The sequence below is a fragment of the Hyperolius riggenbachi genome, chromosome 2 (genome assembly GCF_040937935.1).
Source record: "Hyperolius riggenbachi isolate aHypRig1 chromosome 2, aHypRig1.pri, whole genome shotgun sequence".
NCBI lineage: Eukaryota > Metazoa > Chordata > Amphibia > Anura > Hyperoliidae > Hyperolius > Hyperolius riggenbachi.
In genome coordinates this window covers 350376013-350388448 of record NC_090647.1, presented here as the reverse complement: position 1 = coordinate 350388448, position 12436 = coordinate 350376013, and the positions used below count along the sequence as shown (strand labels likewise).

General features: G+C 45.8%; 1 protein-coding gene across 2 annotated transcripts in view; it reads right to left on the bottom strand.

Annotated features, from left to right (window-relative positions):
* Nucleotides 1-12042, bottom strand: part of BLACAT1 (BLACAT1 overlapping LEMD1 locus) — a 318901-nt gene extending 306859 nt beyond the window's left edge. The window contains exons 1-2 of one of the 2 annotated variants that reach the window (XR_011025870.1): nt 11976-12040; nt 6935-7540 (exon numbers count right to left, since the gene is read on the bottom strand). The gene's annotated coding sequence lies outside the window, so the exon portion shown is untranslated. Of the gene's footprint in view, nt 1-6934; nt 7541-11975 lie in introns of those variants that run through there. The other variant, XM_068265555.1, reaches the window with a different exon arrangement.
* Nucleotides 12043-12436: the final 394 nt, after the last annotated feature.

Below are 12436 nucleotides of genomic sequence, written 5' to 3'. Positions count from 1 at the left end.
TGGCCCAACTTGCGTTAGAGACGTGCGACCAAGCGTAATGCACGCTATACTGATCAATGGGCTCAGTGTATCCACGTCGTCACCACGTCAGACGTTGCTGGTGCGCAATGCGCTCCAGCCGCCTGTGGATTTGAGAAGGAAGTTTAGGGGTGGAGCGAACAAGCGGTACGTCACCGCTGTGCGCGTTTGGTTACAAATACCGGCAGTCCGTCTCCCCCCGCCTTGCAGCCTCCGTAGATGCGCAGACGTGCGCGAAACGGCCGTCAGGCTTGACCTCACCCAGCACCCACCGCACCATAAGGTATCCCACGCTATACGCATTGTATTTCAATTGTAGCCATAGCAACCTGTATTTTTTATACGTTTTTTTGTATGCTACCAACATTTTTCAATAAACACAGCTCATAGCAGTGCCGGTATCTGTCTGTTTGCCTCCTCTGCCACACAGATAAATATGCAGTACAATCCTAAACTGAGGTGTGATGTCCTTGATATCAACACCTGGGAACTGAGCTAAGATCTGAGCATTTACACCTAAGTATTCATGACAGCAGACAAAGAGCAACTGAACACAGGCTCCTTATATGCTGGGAGCGCATCTGCAGCCCCACCCAGCTGCCCAACCAACCAGAAGCCCTCCTGAGGTCAGCTGACTGGAGAGTCAGCTGACCCTCCTACGTAGGAGGTAAAAGTCCTGCCTCCTTGCGCGCGTGTGCGACCCTCTGCCTCTGTGCACTGGAGAGGCCAGGCCTAGGGTCCGCGCACGAATGCGAACCAAGGTCCGCCAGCTGCCCTGCCGGAACCGCCACCATGCCACCAGCCGCGGCGGCGGTGTCCCCATGCACCTGCGCCGGCGATTCCGCATGTGAGGCGGAACCCGTCAGCTGGGAAGCGGAGACCGCCGCCATGTTGCCCCGCGGAGCGGCGTTGTCTCCGCTACGCATCACAATTAGCCAGTGAGACTAGCTCTGTATTATGTACTACTGCCTCTATATTTATGTAGCAATGTTTGTTTCTTACTCTGTACAGATTACCCATCAACACAGCCAGATGTTTAGCACCATTCAAAATATAATTACATGGAACACTTTTGTATAAAAATATCAATCTGCCATAAAGGAAATATGTGTTCAGCTACTCCTGACAGTTGTAGACATTATTAATTTTCTGTGTGTCATGTGGAAGGTATGCAGGAGTGAGACAAATACATAACACCCTCCATTGCCATCATTGCATAGGCGAGTGGGATATTGATAGAAATGGAAGGGGGCAATAAAAGGTGGGAAATCCATATGGGGACATAATATAACAGAAGTCAATAGGGGGAGGGGGGGGGGGGTTCTGGGGCCGGTTCTAGACTTTTTGCTGCCTGAGGCAAACTTGTGAGGATGGGCATCACCCCACTCCAATTATATCTGGGGTGTGACCATAAAACCCCCCACCCTCAGTATAGGAAGGTAGCCAGGTATAGGTGCCCACTGTATAGGAAGCCAGGTGTAGGTGCCCCCAGTATAGATTATACAGGTATAGGTGCCCCAGTATAGGTAGCCATATATAGGTGGCCCCAGTATAGGATAGCCAGGCATAGGTGACCCCAGTATAGGTTAGCCAGGTATAGGTGCCCCCAGTATAGGTTAGCCAGGTAGGTGCCTCCAGTATAGGTAGCTAGGCATAGGTGCCTCCAGTATAGGCTAACCAGACATAGGTGCCCCCAGTATAGGTAGCAAGGCATAGCTGCCCCCAGTATAGGTAGCCAAACATAGATGCCCCGAGTATAGTTAGCCAGGCATAGGTGCCTCCATTATAGGTTAGCCAGGTATAGGTGCCCCTAGTATAGGTATCCAGGCATAGGTGCTCCCAGTATGTTAGCCAGGCATAGGTGCCCCCAGTATAGGTTAGTCGGGTAAAGGTGCCCCCAGTATAGATAGCCAGGGATAGGTGCTCCTCCCAGTATCGGTTATCCAGGTATAGGTGCCCCCATTATAGGTTAGCCAGGTTGGTGCCCTCTAGGTTGCCTGGCATTGGTGCCCCCAGTATAGGTTAGCCAGGCATAGGTGGCCCAGTATAGGTTAGCCAGGTATAGCTACCCCCAGTATAGATAGCCAGGTATAGGTGCCCCCAGGATAGGATAGCCAGGCATAGGTGCCCCCAGTATAGGTTAGCCAGGTATATGTGTCCCCAGTATAGGTTAGCCAGGTATAGGTGCCCCCATTATAGGTTAGCCAGATAGGTTTCCCCAGTATAGCCCCCCCGCCCAAGCTCGTTTACCTTTCTGAGTCAGCAGCCACCTCCTCTAGGACAGTCCCTGGACCCCACTCGTGCTAGACAATAGCTTTGGTTGGAGAGGCTGGAGAGTGACAAATGTGTCATTTAATGGAGCTTTCTGTCTTCGGGAGCACTCGATGTACCACGTAGCCGTCTGTCTTCAGGAGCACTACCGGGAGAGGCAGCGCTGGAACGCAGGGACCGTGAGAGGAGCGAGAAGGCTCTATAGGACCCAGAGGCTTTCCTTCCCTTAGATAAGTACCTGGATGATTTTGTTTTATTTATTTATTTTTTACAGGTTCCCATTCACTTTAGGTTTTAAGAAGCGAGAGGTCATGAAAGAGGATATAGCAGACAAGCAGTCAGGACCACATGTGAGGAGGGATTTAAGGTCTGAGGCTGAGAGGTACAGTTGTGTATCATCTACATATAAGTTTTTTTTAAAACCCAGATGAGTTGATTAACCTCCTTAGCGGTAACCCCGTGCTGGACACGGGGTAAGCCGCCGGAGGGTGCCGCTCAGGCCCTGCTGGGCCGATTTTCATAATTTTTTTTTCTGCTGGACGCAGCTAGCACTTTGCTAGCTGCGCCAGCACTCTGATCGCCGCCGGCACCCGCCCGATCGCCGCTATCTGATGCGGCGCGCCCCCCCCCCAGACCCCGTGCGCTGCCTGGCCAATCAGTGCCAGGCAGCGCCGAGGGGTTGTTCGGGACTCCCAATGACGTCCCGACGTCGGTGACGTCATCCCGCCCCGTCGCCATGGCGACGGAGGAAGCCCTCCAGGAAATCCCGTTCTTTGAACGGGATTTCCTGATCGCCTATCGCCGGAGGCGATCGGCGGGGCTGGAGGGATGCCGCTGAGCAGCGGCTATCATGTAGCGAGCCCTGGGCTCGCTACATGATTTAAAAAAAAAATAAAAAAAACTGCTGCGCTGCCCCCTGGCGGAATTTTTCATACCGCCAGGGGGGTTAAGTTGCCAAGACCGCAACTTAGCTATAATAAGATTATTGGCCACTTTAGTAAGAACTGTTTCTGTGGAGTGGTTAGAGTGAAAGCCAGACTGGAACTGATCAAGCAGGGAGTTGGCAGATAAATAATGGCTTAGTTTAGTTTAGTTGTATGTGTTCAAGTAATTTGGATGCGAATGGGAGACGTGACACCGGGTGGTAGTTGGCAAGTGTGTTGGGATCTAAAGGCACTGTGGCTCCAAAGTATTGTGTTATGCCTATTATTTAGCCCCACCCATGATTTATTGTGATGGTATTAAACTGCACATTTTTTCTGTATACCCATAGCAGTTTGCGTAGGAGAAGGGAACAGGTCAAGGATACAATCACTTGATTGAGCATATTTAATTCCACTTTAACCTCCTTGGCGGTATCCCGAGCTAGAGTCGGGACGGAAAACCGCAGCTAAGAGCGGTAATTCCGACCTCTGCCCGGGGTAGCCTCCGGAGGCTGTGTGCAGAGTATAGCGCACAGTGGGCGTTTCTACGTACCTCCCGGGGGATACTGACGTTGGCCGCCATTCTTCTTCCTCTCCTCCGGGGCTCTGCTTCCTCCTGGTGAGATCGATGGCTGTCGTCATGATGAAAGCTGGCAATGTCACTTTAGAGTTGCAGCGCCACCCGGAGGATGGAGGCATAACTGCAGCGCTGGAGCCAGGGGAGTGAGTGATTGTAAAACTGCTCCAGATCTCCCTAGCAGCATGATTTTTTTTTTAAAGATTCTTTATTTATAACAAAAAAAATTGAGAAACATAACAGACAAAAGAGTAAAGACAATATATACATCCAGAAGGCAGGAAGACATTGGTACAGCAAAGAAGCATTCTTGGTGGCAAACCAGCTCCACTAGAGATCCATTACATATCTTTGGAGTAAAGTACCAAACACAATAATTTAGGCCAGAGGGGCCTACAGCAGTGTTACATATAACATTAAGGAACTAAGTAATGTATCAAGAGCAATGTTCAAAGGGAGTCCTAGGGCCCAGAGGGAATATACACCTAGGAACCCATGATTAGTCGATCATAACTCAGACTGAGTAGACTAGCAGGTTAATCCTCTGAGTGAACGATCTGAGATATCATATAACAGTTAAGCTTAATATAGCCAAAATAAAGTGCATCCGGGATGCGGAAAGAAGAAGAAGAGTAAAGAATTGGACAAGATAGAGAAGAGAGAAGAGAGGTAACGAAAAGAGAACACAATGAGGAGGGTGTGTGCAGCTACACCCGGGTGCACACCAACAAGTAGATTCAACGCCTAGGGGTGGGAGAGAATTATAGTGTAGGAGTAATGTAGTTCCAGATAATTGCTTTTTTATTTAGCGCATGGCTCTAATTGGATGTGAGAGAGGCATACCTAGGTAATTCTTTAAACTCGAACCAGTCAAACCATGTCTTCCAGTACTGCTCCTGCTTATCATGCATACTAGTGGTTAAATGTTCCATTTTCTCAATCCAATCCATTTCCCTGAACCTTTCATGTATGTATGGTGGATCGGGTTGTTTCCATTTCCTGGCTATTAAAATTTTTGCAGCGTTAATTAAATGTCTGGTGAGCAGGAGAGTCTGGGGGGAGATAGTCCGTTAACACTTGCATTATCTCTCTCACATCCGTCCAAAACTGTGCGAGTTTACTGCAGGACCAGAAGACATGTAGTAGTGTGCCTGTTTCCAAACCACATCTCCAACATAATGAAGAAGTCGATGGGTACATTTTGTGGAGAAGAGAGGGGGTCAGGTACCACCTGGTAAAGATTTTGTAGTCTGCTTCCTGGCTCCTAGAGGATATAGAGGACTTATGAGAGAAGACAAGTATTTTGGGCCACTGCTTATGAGAGAAGGTCAAGTTTAGGTCCCTTTCCCACTTAGCTTTATAAGTTAAACATGGTTCTTCATTATCATTTAGTAAGGAGTATACCGGAGAGAGAGCGCCTCTTATCAGCCCCTCGCCCATGCATGTCTTTTCAAAGGTGGCTGGCAGCATGATTTTTTCCAGGATTTAGGGTTTGAAAGGGTGCAAAAAAATTGCACTGCTTTTAGACCCTAAAATCCGGAAAGAATCATAATGCCAAGGGGGTTAAAGAAACACTGTAGTGACATACAGTAGAGTGCAGTTAATTATTCATGTTTCCCACTTTTACTGTAATCTTTACTGGTTTCAGCATCAGAAGCACTTCCTATATCTACATATGCTGTATATTGGTATGTCCTTCAGTAATGCTTAGCCTAGGCTTTTTAGTTATGTGGAATTCTCCTCCTAGAGCATTCTGGGAGACCAGGTATATTCTCTACTGGCTGCAGAACTCCCAGTAACCGAATTTTTACAGAGCTGCACCACCTGTGATAACTTTCAGAATGTAAATCGGGGTGAGGAAAGATTTTACAATGGGAAAACAATGACTAAATAATCTATAAATAAATATTGTAAAAAAAAAAAAAGAAATTAAGCAATTTTATTCATTTTGTTATTTTCAATAAAGTTCCTCTCTAATGCTGGGCATACGCGGCTCGAGTGTGCTGCTCGATTCTCCCACTCGATCGATTTTCCACTCGATTCCGCAGGCATTTCTCTCATCTTCCGCTTGTTTTTTTTAAATTACCTTTTTGCATTGTCTTCAATGCGGAATCGAGTGTTGAAACGATCAGGCTGGAGATTGGACATGTCGGAAATTATCTATCGAGTCATCTAAATGGCTCAGAATCGAGCCGTGTATTCCCAGCATAAGGTAGCTTTACATTGCCCATTTCTTTCCCAGTCTTGGACCAATATCTCGGATCCAGTTTTTTTATGATAAATCTGCTGCTGGAAGCAGGATGCATTGCCCACCAGATGACAATCAGAGGCCAAAGCATAATTTCCAAATGCTCAGACCAACCTGTGTATAACCAGACTGAAAATATGAATGAAGAGGGTTAAGGGCTGCTGTTCAGACAGGCCTGGCTCAAGGTACACCATGCATACTCTTTAATAAATGAAGTAAAGTAAGCATATAAAGAGAAATTCTAAACAGATCTGCACATCCACAGCCAGCAGTTTACTTTAGTCCTCCCCACAAGTGTGTAGGAGGACAGAGGAGGGAGAATAGGTTTATTTATAGAAGCAGCGACAGGGAGAAAAAATCTGACAGAGGAAGTTTCACATCACAGCTTGAGGTGCAATCTCAGAACAGTATGATAAATGCAAGATAATCCCTGGCTTTTACCCTTTTGTCCACTTGTTGAATGTATCACTTGTACAGGAGCTGCAAGAGACAGTGTTTGAATGATTGCTCCCATAAATGCATAAGGAGTACAAGCATGAATAAATCCCTCAGGGTTCTGGTGCATCATTCAAACTGAAGCCTTTTGATATTTCTGAAATCTGTCAAAATGTTTGATTAGCTGTTTAGGTGCTAATTTTTAACATAACTGGGAAAAAAAATTACCTTGTTCAACTCTTAAAAGCACATACGGAAGTTACTACTACTACTAATATATACTGTAGGTAGAAAAAACGTTTTGTAAAAAATAATACCTTTTTAATGGCTAACTGATAGAGTAAAATTATACAAGCTTTCTGGGATCTAGTCCCCTTCTTCAGGCATATTTCCAGATGTTAGCTGAAGTAAAACATTGATGCAGGTAAATAGTAAACACGAATATGACAGTTGTGCTGGTTACTGTTTATCTATTAGGTGTCAGGTGATCAGCAAGCTGGAGCCCTGTGAGTTAGTGCAACCATACATGAAATCCAGCAGGTTTCTGAAGATCACGAAGCCAAATCAATCATGTTACATAAGGAGTCATAAATCCTGTTCCACAATTTAAACCTTCTGTTAATGTCTTGAACATTTTCATAAATTTGTACTCAAAAATTTTTCTTGATTGATCTTTTTTGAAGTTACCCTTAAGAACAAGTACTTTTAGATTTTTGCATGTTGTGTCTTGGTTCACAGAAGTGTTGGCCCACTGGTGTGTCCATTTTACCCTCATTGATTTTAAAGCGGTGATGGTTCATTCTTGTGAGCAGTTTTCGTCCTGTTTCTCCAATATAGATTCCTCTTGAGCGACATTTCATGCAGCGTATCATGTATACAACATTGGATGACTCACAGGAAAATTTGGTCTTGTATTTGATGATATTTCTGTGAGTTTGGTATTTGTATTTGGCTTGTGCCCAAAATATAAGGGCAGGTCATCTTGTGTTATTGCAGGGTAATGTGCCTGGAGTTTTTGGTGTAGATAATGCACTTCTGATAATCAATTGTCTCGAATTGGGAGGTTGTCTGAAAGCAAGCAGTGGTAAATCAGAAAAAAAACGTACTTCCTTTTTACTACTACTGTACCACAAGTTACAGATAAGGGAGAAACAAAGGAAAGCATTTGCTACTTTATTATGTAAAGCCTCATCTACACGCATAGATGAGGCTGCGATCCGGCGGTTTGATTAGCCGCCGGATCGCCTCTTCCGCGTGCCCGCCGCGTCCTCGCTCGCGCCGCATACGATTCCCTGCTCGTCCCCACCGACGCCGCTTATCTTCCGCTCGATTCCCTGCCATTGTCCCCTCGCGGGGAGCGAGCAGGGAATCAGTGGAAGCAAGATCCGTCCTGTTGGATCTTATCAATCGAGCCGCATCAGCGGCTCGATTGATAAGGAGCATCGCGGCCGCATCTACGTGTGTAGATGCGGCTTATAACTAGGAAAGTGGACACAGTACAAGTTTAAAACCAATAGTGTATGGGATAGTTGGGCAGCAATGGGACCCACACACAAAATAACACTAATTAGGGGGCAGAGTGATAAAGGGGTTATTGGAGAGGTGAGAGAGCACTGGGTTCATAGTATAGCTTGGTTGGGAGGTCCTGACAATGTGTGTACAGTGATGGAGGGGATATTGTTACCAGTAATGTACTAATGTATGGTAATTCCCCTGATTCTGTGGTGACCATTGTTCCTTCTAGTAACAGACATTTTAGATAAATACAGATCAAGGACAGAACCTGCAATCGAATGACTCTGAGCTGTTTGGAAGGGGCTCAAGGCTGCAACTAACTACAAGCCTCCCCCCCAACATGCATCTCTCATCTCCGAGCTGGCAGAAAAACTAAGCAATTTCTATTGCAGGTTCGAGCGGCAGGCAGACCCGAAGGGGCACCCACGACTGCACACTCTCCCTCCGGCCCCCGCAAACAACGCCCCAAGCAGGGGTGCTCTGGTGGTGGACGAGGCAGATGTCCGGCGCCTCCTGTCAACGCTAAACACCAGGAAGGCCTCTGGCCCTGATGGCGTATCTCCAGCGTGCCTTAAAACTTGCTCCCATCCTCTCCACCATCTTCACCAAGTCATTGGAGGAAGGCAAAGTCCCCACTTGTTTCAAACTGTCCACCATCATACCTGTCCCTAAGAAACACGATGTCTCCGACCTCAACAACTTTAGGCCTGTAGCCCTGACATCTGTCATCATGAAGACCCTGGAGAGAGTGGTCCTATTCATCCTCAAGCTTTCCACTCTGCCCCTACTGGACCCACTCCAGTTCGCTTATAGGACAAATAGGTCCACCGACGATGCCATAAACATCTGCTTGGAGTTCGTCAACGAACACCTTGACAAACCTGATACATATGCCAAAATACTGCTCCTGGACTTTAGCTCAGCATTTGGGGTCCATACCATCCTTCGCCTATGGATCATGGACTTTCTCTCCAACAGGTCCCAGGTCGTCAAGCTTGGGGATATCTACTCGAGTGAAAAGATCACCAAAACTAGGGCCCCCCAAGGCTGCGTCCTGTCCCCACTGCTATTCTCCTTATACACGAATAACTGTAGGTCCACAGCAGAATATGTCAAGGTCATTAAGTTTGCTGACGACACCACCATTGTTGGTCTCATTACCAAGGACAACATTCAAGCATACCGGCAGCAGGTGGAGATGATATGTCATTGGTGCAAAGAGAACAGTCTGGTGCTCAACACATCCAAAACCGTTGAGCTGATCATCGACTTTAGGAGGTCTGCTCCCACACCTCCCCCACCTACATCAACGGTACAGAAGTGGGTAGAGTGTCCTGCGCACGCCTCCTGGGCACTACCATCTCATGTGACCTCAGCTGGAGGCCCAACATCACTGCCACTAAGCGGAAGGCCCAGCAGAGACTTTACTTCCTCCGTCAGCTGAGGAAGTTTGGCATGGCCCAGGAGATTCTGATGTGTTTCTACACTGCCACAATCGAATCGATCCTCTGCTCCTCAATTCTGGTCTGGCACGCGGGCGTCAACGCCAGCAGAAGGCACAAACTACAGAGGGTCATTGGGTCGGCAGACAGGATCATCGGAAGTCCCCTGCCCTCCCTTGCCCACTTGTACAACACAAGACTACTCAAAAGGGCACTGAAGATTGCAATTTGCAAGTGACCCTTCTCACCCAGGCCACCACTTCTTCAGCCCACTACCTCTGGGCAGGCGGCTGCAGGTCATATCCAACAAAACCAACTCTTTTTTTCCCTTCGGCCGTTAACCTCCTGAACTCCCTCCACATTTTTCCATCCGCCATCAGAGCTACACCACCTGCTGAGTTTTGACTAGAGTAATGGTTTCGGGCAACCTGTCAAACGGACAATGATAATTGAACTTAACTGTTCATATGTTTTCTCGTGCCACTTTCGGTAGAGCTTATTTTGTTCGCTATGTTTTTGTGCTGCTGACGTTCTAGTGTGTATGTATGTATTATGCCTTTCCCTATCACTGTTTTACTGTAGCTCTGCAAACAGCATCTTCTTTGACCTCTTGCACCTTCTGAGCTATGTATTGTGCCGAACCCAATTCCGGGCATGACCCAGTCATGCTTGGCGAAATAAACCATTCTTCTTCTTCCTGAGAGATAAAAACCTTTAGACTATTCCGCTGCTGAAAAAGTCGCAGGTGATATTACACTCACAGGAGATAAGAACCCTCATACTATGCAGTTACTGAAAAAGTCCCAAGGGACATCACATTCACAGGCTATGAGAACCATCAGACTATTATGTTCTGAGCACAGTCATGCAAGAATTGAGATGAAATATCACAGAACTGAACATAAGTTTGTGAACCAAACCAAAGTAGCAAACAACTTCCTCATTGCAAAATCCCATGGCCAATTTTCTGTACCAATACTCCTTGACCTTTGCTCTGCATTTGACACTGTCGATCACTCTCTGCTTCTCCAGACACTCTAACTGCTGGGTATCAAGAGCCTAGCACTTTCTTGGATTAGCTCCTACCTGTCTTAAGTCTTTCACTGTCTCCCACTATCTGTTGGTGTATCAAAAGGCTCTGTTCTAGGACCTCTTTTCCATCTATACTCACAGCCTGGGACAATTAATATGCTCTTTTGGTTTCCGGTATTAAATCTACACTGATGCGATTCAACTCTATTTTCTGACCTCTCTACACTATTATCTCAAGTCCCTGACTGTCTGTCGGCTGTTTCTGCTTTCATGGCATCCTATTTCCTCAAACTTAACATTAACTAAACAGAGATTGTAATAGTTCATCCATCTCCCTCTCTCTGCTCTCCCACATATAGTTACCATTAATGTAGAAAATTCCCCAATAATCTCAACTCCTAAAGCTCGCTGTCTGTGGGTAACTCTGGACTGCGAGCTCTCATTTAAACCACATATTAACACATTAACAACCTCATGTTACCTCCATCTCAAAAATATCTTCAGAATTTGTCCTTCCTTACACAGGAGACTTCTAAAATGTTTGTACATGCTCATTTCCTGTCTTGATTACTGTAACACCCTACCTCTCCTCGTCTGGTGCCGTCCCTTTTTTCCAATCTTTACATTGGCTGCCAATCACCCAAAGGATCCAAGTCAAACACCTATTATCATTCAAAGCTCTACATAGGCTATCCCCTCCATACACTTCCTTATCAATCTCCAGATATCATCCCTCCCGCAACCTTCGCTCCTTCCAAGAGACCCTCTTGTCATCCAGCTCGGTCACCTCCTTTCACTCTTGCACCCAGGACTTCTCTTGAGTGTCACCTCTCCTTTTGAACTCAGCCTGCCCATAATGCTTCAAGCCTGTTCAAATGAGTTTATAATTTGCTATAGCTCCAATTTAAAACTGACTACCTGATCTGCTAATCCCTTTATCTACACCCCAGTGTTTCCACCCCACTGCCCTCCTAATTGTAAGAGCAAGGACTTCCCCCTTGTGCTTCCTGTTTCTGTGCATCTTATTAAAAGAACATATATCAGTATTGGTGATGTTTTTCAAACTACACATCAATTCTATGTATCTGTACTTGTATCACTAGTTGTACTGATTGTATAGTATGTTGAACAGCTCACTTATCTATGCTTCCCATTATTGTATGTTTTTGTGTGTTGTACAGCACTACTGTTGGTGCTATATAAATAATAATAATAGCTTTAACTGAAGGTCTTTCTTTCTGATAATAAAATGGCTGGTGGATTTTTACTTGACTAGATTGACGGCAGTACTGCCTAATTTCTGTGACTGGAGTTATACTTTTTTTAATCACAAAACTGGTTGCATAGCAGTAGATTTTATTGCATTAATTCTTTAACAAAAAATGGAGTGCATAGCTATAATTTACAGTTTATTAAACCTTAAACAAAACATACGATCTCTTTAAAAGCTACATTACTTGGAATGTGCGAAACACTGTTTATTTTATATCAAGGTAAAAATATGACACTCTTACCTTCTGCACGGCTTTCATGGCTACAGATATGACACTGGGCAACGCTGCCTCTAAGCAGTTTCGTATCCAGCAGAGCGAGTCAGGATGTTTGGATTTGCCTAGCGCTGGAGGTCAACTACCAGTGCCAGTCAGGAGGGGCAGCTGCTAAACATGGACCACAGCCAATTCTAACTACTACACAACAGTGTGATGATGCCGGATTACTCAAGCCTTCTAACCAAACATCAGAAGTGGCATTTGCACTATGTGATTTACAGCAAACCTAAACTGAAAAATTAAAGTTCAAATAAACATAGCACATCATACTTACTTCTCATCTACTCCTCAATCTCTTTCTCCTCTCTCCGGCGTCCCATTTTCCCTTCATGATGAAAAACTGATCCTGTAAAACTGATCTGTTTTCCGTTTAAACCAATCAGTTGGTTACAATGGGCATGATTCACAAAGCCTTTTCACCTGTT